Raw genomic sequence first — 14,593 nt, forward strand, 5'->3', positions numbered from 1 at the left:
GGTATTCCTCATTTAACTTCCATTAATCTATCCAGATAAACAAACTCTCGTTAAATTTATATACCTGCTCAATACCTTTTAACAAGATATTCATAAACCATTCTTTTGTGCTCAATAAATCAACACATAATTATAGGGCTTTTATTGGAAGAAAACAAATTTTTTGTTCTAATGTTTAAGGTTAACTTCCTTGGGTTTGAATTATTATTTTTGTCTTTTTTTTCTTTTTTTCTTTTAAATATATATACATATAATTTAAAAACACCATGCATCTTTAACCCATGTAACGAGCTTTCGGCTAATGACTCCTAGACCAGTTGGTCTTAGGGCATTAGGTGTTAAGACACCCTTACGAGCTTAGTAATTCGGGTCGCAGATACTGATATGTAGATAGTGTAATGTTTGATTCCCTTAAGCTTTTCTCCTTAACCCATGTAACAAGCGTTGGGCCAATAACTCCCAAGTCAGTTGACTTTAGGGTATTAGGTGTTAAAACACCCATTCGGGCTTAATTGCTTAGGTTAGGAAAGCTACGAAACCAAACTTATCTATATTTTTATTATTATCATTTTTTTTCTTTTTTTTCCTTTTTTTTTTAATTATATACAATCCCTTTCCTTTAGTTGTTACCTTTAACAAAAGAACATAAATAATGTAATAATCCAATATGCAACCCACAATCATATGTTAAAGTGTGTGTGTGTAAATTAAGGTTTAAGAATACATGTTAAATAAGTATATGAGAAAAATTAAGTGATAACAATGTGAGAGTTTGTAAATCAGAATATTTCATGAAGTATTATAATAGACCTTGTTAAGAATGGTTACTAAGATGCGTCTCAAGAGTCATAAAAGTTCTCCTTACTCTGCCATCATAGTAACAACAATTTTGCACATGCTTTATGAAATAGAAAACACAGTTTTTTTTTTAGCCACTACCCTCTCCCCCCAACTAAAACGAGACATTGTCCTCAATGTTTAAAGGTAGAAAGATACAGTATAGAAGATATCACCTGAAATAACAAACATTGACAAACCTGAAACACAGTGAAACAAATATAAGTAACAACAAAACACAATAATAAAACCAAAAGACACAAAGATTCACAAATGAAGGCTCAAATCCAATCTAAGCTTTTTACGGCTTTCCTTAGTTGACCAATTTATGCAACTCATGGAAGGATCAATTACAGGAATAAAAGATTGTAGTTGGTCAATCAATTGTTCAGCAGTAGCAACAGAGATTATAATTTGTCGTGCAGAAGATATTAGAAATTCCTGTTCCACAACATGATCAAGAAAAGATAACAACTTATCATAATAACCATTAACATTTAACAAACCTATGGGTTTATGGTGAATGTGCAGTTGGGCCCAAGAGGAAATATGAAAGATCTCTTCCAATGTGCCTAGACCACCTGGTGAAGCAATGAAGGCATCAACATGGTTAAACATTGTATTCATTCGAGCTAATATTGTGGAGACCTGAAGTTTCTCTCCAATTGTTTTTCCAATGATGTCCCCTTGTGCTAAAGCTTCGGGGATGACCCCCAAAACTTGACTACCTCCTAGGACTAGATCCACCGAAAACACAAATATTTCTTATATGATGACGTGAGGAACTTGCGTTTTCTACACACTTCTGTATTTGTTGAATGTATGGGTTGAGTAGAAATGAAAGGAAGGAAGAGAGGATTTTATAGATGAGAAATTAGAAAGGCAATCATACCACCTATATGTAGGCCAGCTAGAGTCTCACTCTCTCTCTCTCTCTCTCTCTCTCTCTATTTATTTATTTGTTTACTTTTGAAAAAATATGTGTATGTACAGATAGTTGTGATTGTGGCTCACATCTTCCCTTGGTTTTACATCCAAGAATGGCTTAAACGCCCTTTATGGGTTGGGGATAGGCTTCCCATCCAGTTTTCTTAAAAACTGGCAAACAAGGTCTTTTTTAGTCAGATTCCCAAGACTAAGTCGATCATGTTCTTTATGAAATAGTGACCATAAATTATGAATTACACAATGCACATCTCCACTAGGATGCGTCTCAAGAGTCAATAGAAGATTATCTAAAGACTCCTTACTTAGGCCATCCTTAATGAATTGTATTTTATGTTCACGGTTTATAGATACCATTCCTAAAAAATAACATTGTGTATTACAAGTCCATCTAGCACATCGATGGCAGACTTTCAGTCGTTTTGCACCGACGTTTCTTTGCAAAAGTGCTTTTACCTATTCCAAGCATGTGTGAAATGAAGGAGTTAGAGGACTCACCTGTTAATTGGACCTTTGCTTCAATCAACCAGCGAATATCTTCAGGAATTCCATGATTCATTAACAATCTCAATCTTGCACATCTAGCACGGTAAATTTTTGTAATCGCATTCTGAGGCAAAGCGGGAAAATACTTTTTTAATTTTTCAAGATTAGTGTCCATTTTCAAATGAAAATTGGAAGAGAGATTCAAAGAATTACACAAATATATACACAGATATCAGTTATTATGGGAAACTAAAAGAACCGACTTAAGTCACGGAGTACCGTTATCCGCCATTTGATCGGGGTGAGAGAAACTAGCAAAAATCACTCAAAAAACAAAATTAATCTTTATATTCAAGATCACCCAATTCAATAGAGTCATGTTTAACTGAAAAATTGTCAAATTTTCAGACGATAAGGGGTGACAACTTTGTGTGTGATTCCATATTTCTTCATTAAAGACTCAAATGGCTTGTTGCAGAAATGTGTTCCACCATCACTTATTATGGTTCGAGGGACTCCAAATCGACTCAAAATATTTTCTTTCAAAAACTTTATCACTGTTTTGTGATCATTGTTTCGACTTGGAATTGCCTCTACCCATTTTGAAACATAATCTACTGCGACTAATATGTATAAGAAACCAAATGATGAAGGGAATGGACCCATGAAATCTATACCCCAGCAGTCAAAGATCTCAATGACAATAATAAGATTTAAAGGCATCATGTGACGTTTCGAAATAGATCCCAACTTTTGACAATTTTCACAAGACTTGCAGAATGCATGTGAGTCTTTGAACATGGTGGGCCAATAAAATCTACTTTGTAAGATTTTTGCAGTTGTCTTTCTTGATGAGAAATGGCTCCCACATGCCTTAGAATGACAAAATTTAATGACACTACTTACCTCATTGTTAGGAATGCTTCTTCCAAATATTTGATCAGGACAATATTTGAATAAATAAGGATCATCCCAATAAAAGTTCTTCACTTCATTCAAGAACTTTCTTTTATCTTGGGTACTCCAATGAGTTAGCAATTGTCCTGAAACAAGAAAATTGACAATATTAGCAAACCAAGGCATTGTAGAGACAGAAAGTAAAGATTCATCAGGAAAGTAGTCATCGATTGGTGTGATGTCAATTTTCGAATCTGTTGTCAATCTTGACAAATGATTTGCGGCAACATTTTCGCTGCCTTTCTTATCTTTGATTGTGATATCAAATTCTTGAAGTAACAAAATCCACCGCACCAATCTAGCCTTAGAATTTTTCTTAGAAAGAAGATATTTCAATGCTGCATGATCACTAAAAACAACAACAGGTGAGCCAACAAGATAAGACCTGAATTTTTCACATGCAAATACTACTGTAAGTAATTCTTTTTCAGTGGTAGTATAATTCATTTGAGCACTATTTAAAGTTTTACTTGCATAGTAAATTACATAAGGTTTCTTAGCTTTTCTTTGTCCCAAAACAGCACCTACGACATAATCACTAGCATCACACATTATTTCAAAAGGTAATGACCAATCAGGAGGTTGAATGATAGGAGCACAAGTAAGCAAGATTTTAAGTTTAACAAAGGCTTCTTCACAATGTTCAGTCCATTCAAAAATAGTATCCTTTGTTAGAAGGTTACTTAAAGGCTTAGATATTACACTAAAATCTTTGATGAACCTTCTATAAAAACCAGCATGTCCTAGAAATGATCTAACATCTTTAAGAGATTTTGGTGTTGGCAAGTTTGCAATTAACTCGATTTTAGATTTGTCAACCTCAATTCCTTTTGATGAAACAATGTGACCAAGTACAATGCTGTTTGTTAGCATAAAATGACATTTTTCCCAATTCAGCACAAGATTTTTCTCTTCACACCTGGTCAAAACCTTTTCTAAGTTAGTCAAACAATTATCAAATGAATCGCCAAAAACAGAAAAATCATCCATGAAAATCTCAAGAAAATATTCAACCATATCACTAAATATACTAAGCATGCATCTTTGAAATGTGGCTGGTGCATTATATAATCCAAAAGGCATCCTTCGATATGCAAAAGTACCAAATGGACATGTGAAAGTAGTCTTCTCTTGATCTTCCAATGTAATTTCAATTTGGTTGTAACCCGAATAGCCATCTAGGAAACAATAAAATTCATGACCTGCAACTCTTTCTAGGATTTGATCCATGAATGGTAAAGGAAAATGATCTTTTCTAGTCATTGAATTAAGTTTCCTATAGTCAATGCACATGCGCCAACCAGTAATAGTTCTAGTGGGAATTAACTCATTGTTTTCATTTGTTATTACAGTGACTCCAGACTTATTGGGTACAACTTGGGTAGGACTTACCCATTTGCTGTCAGAAATAGGATAAATGATTTCATTATCTAGAAGCTTAATGACTTGTCAAATGGCTTATTGATATAAAACCTTGATAAAAATGCACTTTTAAGTACTAATCATGATGCATCTCATTTAAATTTTTAGCTAGACATTATTCAATTTTTACCTTCTTTTCATGGCTTAGATTTGAAAAATCCATACCTACATTTAATAGAATTTAAGGAGGTCTGCAACACCTATAATAACTTAAATTGTAGCATGAACACTATCATATTAAAGCTTTTTTATTTTTCATTAAAAGATAAAGCTAAAACATGACTATAAAATTTGAGACCTAGATCCATTGGTGCTTGGAATGAAATACAAGAATAGTTTTTAAAAAAGTTTTTCCCATCTCACAGAACAAACTCTTTCAAAAGACAAATCACTACTTCTTGGAATGAAATACAATAATAGTTTTTAAAAAAAATTTTCCCATCTCACAGAACAAACTCTTTCAAAAGACAAATCACTATTTTCACTTAAAAACCAAGAGAAACATTTTACCAATGTTGGGATAGGTATCGAGATTTGCTTAATACTTGCCTTCATCATGGTTTTGAAACATGGAGATTGGTTCTATATTTTTATGAAGGGTTAACACCTAGAGATAGGCAAATGGTTGAATTGATGTGCAATGAAATTTTTAAAGATAAAGACCATAATTAAGCAATGGAGTACTTAGACTTGTTAGCTGAAAATGCTCAAAATTAGGACACCATGGGTACTTATGAGACACCGAGTAAAACTTAATCTCATACATCTAGTAGAGGTATGTACAATCTTAGGGAAGATCATGACCTCCAAGCCAAGTTTGCATCTTTAGCTAGAAAAGTGGAGTCACTAGAATTGAAAAAGCGTGGTCAATTAAAATCTGTTGAAAACATTGTGTGTCAAATATGTGAAACAAATGAACACTCAACCAATGACCGTCCAACGTTGTCTTCTTTTAAGGAATGTCTCCATGAACAAGCTCATGCTTTAAACAGTTTCTAAAGGCCTACCCAAAATCCATACTCGTAAACATATAACCCTGGTTGGAGAAATCATCCAAATTTCAGTTGGAAGAGTGATAATAACAATGTACAAAATTCTCATGGATATGCACCTACTTATGCTCCATCTCCTAAAAGAAATCTTGAGAAAACATTGCATTTATTCATTGAAAAGCAAGAGACAATCAATACTCAACTTGCTCAAAACATGACAGATTTTAAAGATACTCTTGCAAAATTAACAATTGCTTTCAGTTTCTATTCTTGAAAAATTGGCATCTGCTCTTAGTGTTTAAGAGAAAGGTAAGTTTCCATCTCAACCACAATAAAATTCCAAGGGCCAATACAATGCAAATGCAAATAGTTCTAGAAGTCAATACATGGATCAAGTCAAATCAGTCACTACTCTTCGTAGTGGTAAGGTTATTGAAAAACCCACTCTTAAATCATGTGAGAAAGGTGATGAGTCAATCTCTGAGGGTAAATAAGGGGTTGAATTTGAAAATTACAAAGAAAAAATTGATTCCCCACTAGTACTTCCATTTCCTTATGCCATGACCAAACAAAGAAAAGTCAATCACAACTCTAAAATCTCTGAAACTTTCAAACAGGTAAAGATCAATATACCTTTGCTGGATGCTATTAAACAGGTTCCTTCTTATGCTAAATTTTTAAATGATCCATGCACTGTGAAGAGAAAACTGAATGTGAAAAAGAAAGCTTTTTTAGCCGAACAAGTAAGTGTCATTCTTCAGAACAATAATGCTTTGAAATATAAAGACCCTGGTTATCCTACAATTTCTTGCTTTATTGGAGAACATAAAATTGAAAGAGCCTTACTTGATCTTGGAGCCACTATGAATTTACTTCCATATTCAGTATTTCAAAGTCTCATTCTAGGTGAGTTAAAACCAACTTCTGTAATTCTTTTACTTATCGATAGATCTGTAAAAGTACCTAAAGGAATAGTCGAGGATGTGTTGGTACAAGTCGATAAATTCATTTATTATATGGATTTTATTGTCTTGTATAAACAACCTATTGAAGCATACAATTCATTTCCTGTTATTTTAGGACGTCCATTTCTTGCAACTTCTAATGCATTGATTAATTGTAGGAATAGAGTGATGAAGTTATCATTTGGAAACATGACATTGGAGATGAATATTTTCAGCATTTGCAAGCAACCTGGAGATGATAATGAATTATAAGAAGTAGATCATACTGAGGAATTAGTTTATGATCAACTAGAATCTACTTTAAGTAAAAATGAGTTGGATGAATCTGAAGATTTGTAAATGATTTATTCTTAGGAAGAAATCACGGATGAAAAATGCATCGAAAATGTTGATGCGGATCTTTTGTCAAAAGTGACAACAGATTCAACATTTGACATCACACCAATCAATGATTACTTTCCTTATGAATCCTTACTTTCTCTTAGTCCAATGCCTTGGTATGATAAAAATCTCAATTTTCTTGCTTCAAGATTTTTTCCAACTCATTAGAGTACAAACAATTTTTGAGCGATGTGTAAAACTTTTATTATGATGACTCTAATTTATTCAAATATTATCTTGATCAAATATTTTAAAGATGCATTCTTGACAACGAGGTAAGTAATGTCATTAAACTTTGACATTCTAAAGCATGTGAGAGTCATTTCTCGTTAAAAAAGACAACTATAAAATTTTTTCAAAATGGATTTTATTGGCCCACCATGTTCAAGGACACGCATGCATTATGCAAAACTTGTGAAAATTGTTAAAAAGTTGATACTGGTCAAAAAGTTTTGTTTTATAATTGTCAACTCCATTTATTCCCTAGAGAGCTAGGATCAAGATGGAGCAGTCTATTTATTAAAAAACATGTGTATCCTTATGGGGTCTTTGATATCAAGAATCCAAAGAATGACAATATTTTTAAGATAAATGGGTATCATTTGAAAGCTTACTTTGATAATTTTCCTAGTGAAAATGAATCCAATAGTTTGAATGATCCTATAGATAAATGTTGATTATTTTATTTTTCTCACATTGTTTTTGTGTTTTGTTTTTTTGACTTTTGGTTTGCTAGTCTCTCTCACCTCGGTTAAATAGCGGATAATTGTACTCTGTGACTCTTAAGTAGCTTCTTTTAGTTTCCCATGATAACTGATATCTGTGTATATATTTGTTTAATTCTTTGTTCCTTCTCTTCTCTTTGCATCTTTTTTTCCACTTCTCATCTTAAAAAATGGACACCACTCTTGAAAAATTAAAAAAGTATTTTCCCGTTTTGCCTCAAAATGCGATTACAAAAATTTATCAAGCTAGGTGTGTGATTAATACTTAAAAGTGCATTTTTATCAAGGTTTTATATCATCATTTTGCACTTGAAGTATCAATAACTCCTTAATTAAAGCATGTTTTATAATAACATATCTAATAATCTAAGCTAAACCATGTTTTATAATAATATATCTAATAATATAAGATACCTTTAATTTGTGGTAAATGTTCATTTTAAATGCAGGCCTATCACACAAATGAAAGGATTGATTGATGAATTTAAGAACTAAAATTGAAAGGATAAAGAGATGGCCAAACTTAGAAAAGAGATGTCGGTGCAATCCAAACCGGAACACTGTTCGGTAATTGGGTCATATCTGGAGCTACAGATCTCAGATTTAGGTCCAATTTATATGGATGGAAAGGTAAGACATAGGCCTACAACTTTCATATGGAGCCCAAGATCTAAAAAGGCCATTATCAAGTCCAAATAGTAGCAACAACAAAGAAGCCCGAATCTGTCTTCCAGCCCGAGCACTGTTCGGTATTTTGGCCATATCTGGAGTTCTAGAAGTCCAAATGAGCTGAAGTTTTTACACAAGAAAGCTGAGACAATTGCCTACAACTTTCATGTTTGCAACTGGCTCCAATTTTGACGTTATCAATGACGTTTTGGGCAGACAAGAGAAGATAAAGATTGTCACCAAGTCAAAAGTTGGCCACCCACTTATCAATTAGTCATCAAATCAATAGTTCCCAATTTTGGCCTATAAAAGGAGACATTTGCCATGCATTTAGGCATCTTGGTCTCCAGATCAAGATCATGCTCTTCCTTTCTCTCTTTGTATTTTTTATGCTTTGTTTTCATTAATATTAAGTTTATGCCTTTCATTTCCTTTCCTTTACTTAGTTAACTTTTATGTTCTTATTTTGTTTATCTATTTTGCTTTCTTTCATTATGTCTAGCTAAGTTAATTATGTCAAGGTGAATTATTATTATTATTATTATTATTATTACTATTATTATTGTTGTTGTTGTTGTTATTGTTATTGTTGTTGTTATTACTATTGTTCTTATTACTATTGTTGTTGTTTATAATTGTTGTTTATAATTTGTACAATTAACCTCCCTGTGGTTCGACCTCGGTCTTGTTGGGTTATTTATTACTTCGACACTCCTGCACTTGGGAGAAGACATCAATTTTTTCATCGTGTCAATGTGCAAGAATGATGTTGTTAATGAACCATGGAATTCCTGAAAAGATTCGCTGGTTAATTGAAGTTAAGGTCCGATTATTAGGCGAGTCTTCCAATTATTTCATTTCACATATGCTTGGAATAGGTAAAAGCATTTTTGCAAAGAACAGTCATGCAAAACGACTAAAAGTCTACCATTGATGTGCCAGGTGGACTTGCAATGCACAATGTCATTCTTTAGGAATGATATCTGTAAACTGTGAAGATAAAAGATTATTCATTAAGGATGGCCTGAGTAAGGGGTCTTTAGATAATTTTCTATTGACTCTTGAGATGGATCCTAGTAGAGATGTGCATTGTGCAATTCATGATTTATAGCCACTATTCCATAAAGAACATGCATGACATCGTCTTAGGAATCTGACTAAAAAAGACCATGTTTGCCAGTTTTTAAGAAAACTGGATAGGAAGCCTATCCCTGACTTATAGAGGGCGTTTAAGCCATTTTTAGACGTAAAACTAATGGAAGATATGAACCACAATCATAACTACCTGTACATACATGTTTTTTTTCAAAAATAAATAAATAAATAAATAGAGAGAGAGAGAGAGAGACTCCAACTGGCCTATATATAGGTGGTATGATTGCCTTTTTAATTTCTCATCTATAAAATCCTCTCTTCCTTCCTTTCATTTCTACTCAACCCATACATTTAACTAATATAGAAGTGTGTAGAAAAGACAAGTTCCTCAGGTCATCATATAAGAAATCTTTGTGTTTTCGGTGGATCTAGTCCTGGGAAAGAAAAGGAGCTTTTAGAATCAGCAAATCATCTTGGTCAGGTGCTAGCTGAGAGAAAGATTCATTTAGTGTATGAGAGAGACAGTCTTGGGTTAATGGGAGGTGTGTCAATAACTGTATTTTTAGGAGGTAGTCAAGTTTTGGGAGTCGTCTCCAAAGCTTTAGCACAAGGAGACATCATTGGAAAAATAATTGGAGAGGAACTACAGGTCTCCACAATATCTACTCGAATGAATGCAATGTTTAACCATGTTGATGCCTTCATTGCCTTACCAGGTGGTCTAGGCATATTAAAAGAGATCTTTCATATTTCCTCTTGGGCCCAACTGCACATTCACCATAAACTCATAGGTTTGTTAAATGTTAATGGTTATTATGATAAGTTTTTGTCTTTTCTTGATCATGTTGTGGAATAGAAATTTCTAACATCTTCTACATAACAAATCATAATCTCTGCTGCTACTGTTGAACAATTGATTCACCAACTACAATATTTCATTCCTATATTTAATCCTTTCATGAGTTGTGTAAATTGGTCATCTAAGGAAAGCTGTAAAAAGCTTAAATTAGATTTGAGTCTTTATTTATGAATCTTTGTATCTTTTGCTTTTATTATTATGTTTTGTTGTTTTTTATATTTGTTTAAGTGTGTTTCAGGTTTTCAGTAACAATAATAATAATAGTAGTAGTAGTAGTAGTAGTAGTAGTAGTAATACTAATAATAATAATAATAATAATAGTGGTAGTCATAACAACAACAACAACAACAACAACAACAATAAAAGAAGAAGTTGATGAAAACTTTGAGACAGAAGATGAACATAAGAATTAAACAATGATAACAATAAATGTCAAAGTTAGAGGTTCCACTAATGGTACATCAAACAAGTATAGTATAAACTCTTATTACTCAATTGGAAACCACACACAAAGTAGGTTCCAATTAGATTATAAATTGTTAACATGATTACGTTAGTCATCTTATTCAATTAAAGGTAATACTTGTAAATCTCGTCAGACATTCATGATTATAACTTATGTCAACAACAAATCAAGTTCCTTTCATAGCTCAGGTGTCGGTTATACCTTACAGTATGAGATATGAAAGTGCGAAGTATTTGTTGTACTAAGTGTTATACAACATAAATCTAGATTATTTATTTAACAAGCAAGGTATTAAAGAGTGAGAAAGATAATAAATATAAAACATGTTAGTATCAAACATTAAAGTTCATATTGAGTTTATATTATATTTATTCTTACACCATTAGTGTAACCTTTTTACCTTGACATAATAAACTTGGCTAAATAATTAGTACTTAAAAGTGCATTTTTATCAAGGTTTTATATCATCATTTTGCACTTGCAGTATCAATAACTCCTTAACTAGAGTATATTTTATAATAACAAGTCTAATAGTATAAGATACCTTTAATTTATGGTAAATGCTCATTTAAAATGCAGGTATTCTTGACACGACGAAAAGATTGATGTCTTCTCCCAAGTGCAAGAGTGTCGAAATAATAAATAACCCGGCAAGACCGGGGTCGAACCACAGGGAGGTTAATTGTACAAATTATAAACAACAATTATAAACAACAACAATAGTAACAATAACAACAAAAAAATAGTAGTAGCAATAATAATACTAATAATACTAGTAGTAGTAGTAGTAATAATAGTAGTAGTAGTAATAATAATAATAATAATAATAATAATAATAATAATAATAACAACAACAACAATAATAAAGAAAAAGAAGAAGAAGATGAGAACTTTGAGATGGAATATTAACGTAAAGATTTAACAACGATAATAATAAATGTCAAGGTTAGAGGATCCACTAATGGTATGTCAAACAAGTATAGTATTAACTCTTATTAGTCAATTGGAAACCACACACAAAAGAGGTTCCAATCAGATTATAGATTGTTAACATGATTACATTAGTCATCTTATTCAATTAATGCTAATATGTGTAAATTTCGTCCGGGGTTCATGATTATAACTTATGTTAACAACAAATCAAGTTCCTTCCATAGCTCAGGTGTCGGTTATACCATACAGTATGGGCTATGAAAGTGCCAAGCATTTGTTGTACCAAGTGTTATACAACATAAATCAAGATTAGTTATTTAACAAGCAAAGTATTAAAGAGTGAACAAAATAAGAAATACAAAACGTGTTAGTATCAAACATTAAAGTCCATATTAAGTTTACACTATACTTATTCTTACACCATTAGTGTAACCTTGTCACCTTGACATAATAAACTTAGCTAGACATAATGAAAGAAAGAAAAATAAATAAACAAAATATGAACATAAATAAGATAAAAGTTAGCTAAGTAAATGAAATGAAATGAAAGACATAAACTTGATATTAATGAAAGCAAAGCATAAACATTACAAAAAATACAAAGAGAGAAAGCAAGAGCATGATCTTGATCTGGAAACCAAGATGCCTAAATACATGGCAAATGCCTCCTTTTATAGGTCAAAATTGGGAACTATTGATTTGATGACTAATTAATGAGTGGGTAGCCAACTCTTGACTTGGTGACAATCCTTATCTTCTCTTGTCTGCCCAAAATGTCATTGCTAACGTCAAAATTGGAGCCACTCGAAAACATGAAAGTTGTAGGAAATTGTCTCAACTTTCTTGTGTAAAACATTCAGCTCATTTGGACTTCTAGAACTCCAGATATGGCCAAAAAACTGAACAGTGCTCGGGCTGGAGGACAACTTCGGGCTTCTTTGTTGTTGCAATAATTTGGACTTGAAAATGACCTTTTTAGATCTTGGGCTCCATATGAAAGTTGTAGGCCTATGTCTTACCTTTCTATCCATATAAAGTAGACCTAAATTTAAGATCTATAGCTCCAGATATGACCCAATTACCAAACAGTGTTCCGGTTTCAATTGCACCGACATCTCTTTTCTAATTTTGGTCATCTGTTTGCCCTTGCAATTTAAGTTCTTCAAGTCATCAATCAATCCTTTCATTTATGTGATAGAAATTTAAGTTCTTAAAGTCATCAATCAATCCTTTCATTTATGTGATAGGCCTGCATTTAAAATGAACATTTACCACAAATTAAAGGTATCTTATATTATTAGATATATTATTATAAAACATGCTTTAGTTGAGGAGTTATTAATACTTCAAGTGCAAAATGATGATATAAAACCATGATAAAAATACACTTTTAAGTACTAATCACACCCCCCCAACCATCTTATTACTAGTCCCTAGTAATTAAAGCGTTAAAATAGAAAAACAATTTGTAAATTCCACAAAGCAAGGTATTCATCATTCAACTTCTATTAATCTATCCAGATAAACAAACTCTCATTAAATTTATATATCTACTTAGTACCTCTTAACAAGATATTCTTATACCTTTCTTTTGTGCTCAATGTATCAACACATAATTATGGGGCTTTTCTTGCAAGAAAATAAAATTTTTGTTCTAATATTTAAGGTTAACTCCCTTGGGTTGAGATTATTATTATTTTTTTCTTCTTCTTGTTCTTCTTTTAATATATATACATATAATTTAAAAACACCATACGTCTATAACCCATGTAACGAGCTTTCGGCTAATGACTCCCAGACCAGTTGGTCTTAGGGTATTAGGTGTTAAGACACCCCTACGAGCTTAGTAACTCAGGTCGCAGATACTGATATGTAGATAGTGCAATGTTTGATTTCCTTAAGCTTTTCTCCTCAACCCATGTAACAAGCGTTGGGCCAATAGCTCCCAAGTCAGTTGACTTTAGGGTATTAGGTGTTAAAACACCCCTTCGGGCTTAATTGCTTAGGTTAGGGAGGCTACAAAACCAAACTTATCTATATTTTTATTATTATCATTTTTTTTTCTTTTTATTTATTATTATTTTTTAATTATATACAATCCCTTTCCCTTAGTTGTTACCTTTAACAAAAGAACATAAATAATGTAATAATCCAATATGCAACCCACAATCATATGTTAAAGTGTGTGTAAATTAAGGTTTAAGAATACATGTGAAATAAGTATATGAGCAGAATTGAGTGATAACAATGCGAGAGTTTGTAAACCTGAATATTTCAAGAAGTATTATAATAGACCTTGTTAAGAATGGTTACTAAGATGCGTCTCAAGAGTCACTTTAACAAAAGAGCTCATTTACTCTACCATCCTAGTAACAACAATTATGCACATGCTTTATGAAATGAAAAATAATTTTTTTTTATCAACTACTACCCTCTCCCCCCAACCAAAATGAGACATTGTCCTCAATGTTTAAAGGTAGAAAGATAGAGTATAGAAGATATCACCTGAAATAACGAACACTAACAAACCTAAAACACACTGAAACAAATATAAGTAACAACAAAACACAATAATAAAACCAAAAGACACAAAGATTCACAAATGAAGGCTCAAATCCAATCTAAGTTTTTTATAGCTTTCCTTAGGTGACCAATTTATGCAACTCATGGAAGGATCAATTACAGGAATGAAAGATTGTAGTTAGTCAATCAATTGTTCAGCAGTAGCAGCAGAGATTATGATTTATCATGCAGAAGATATTAGAAATTCCTGTTTCACAGCATGATCAAGAAAAGACAACAACTTATCATAATAATCATTAACATTTAACAAACCTATGGGTTTATGGTGAATGTGCAGT

This window comes from Populus euphratica, unplaced genomic scaffold (genome assembly GCF_000495115.2).
Source record: "Populus euphratica unplaced genomic scaffold, PopEup_1.0 scaffold80.1, whole genome shotgun sequence".
In the NCBI taxonomy this organism is placed as follows: Eukaryota; Viridiplantae; Streptophyta; class Magnoliopsida; order Malpighiales; family Salicaceae; genus Populus; species Populus euphratica.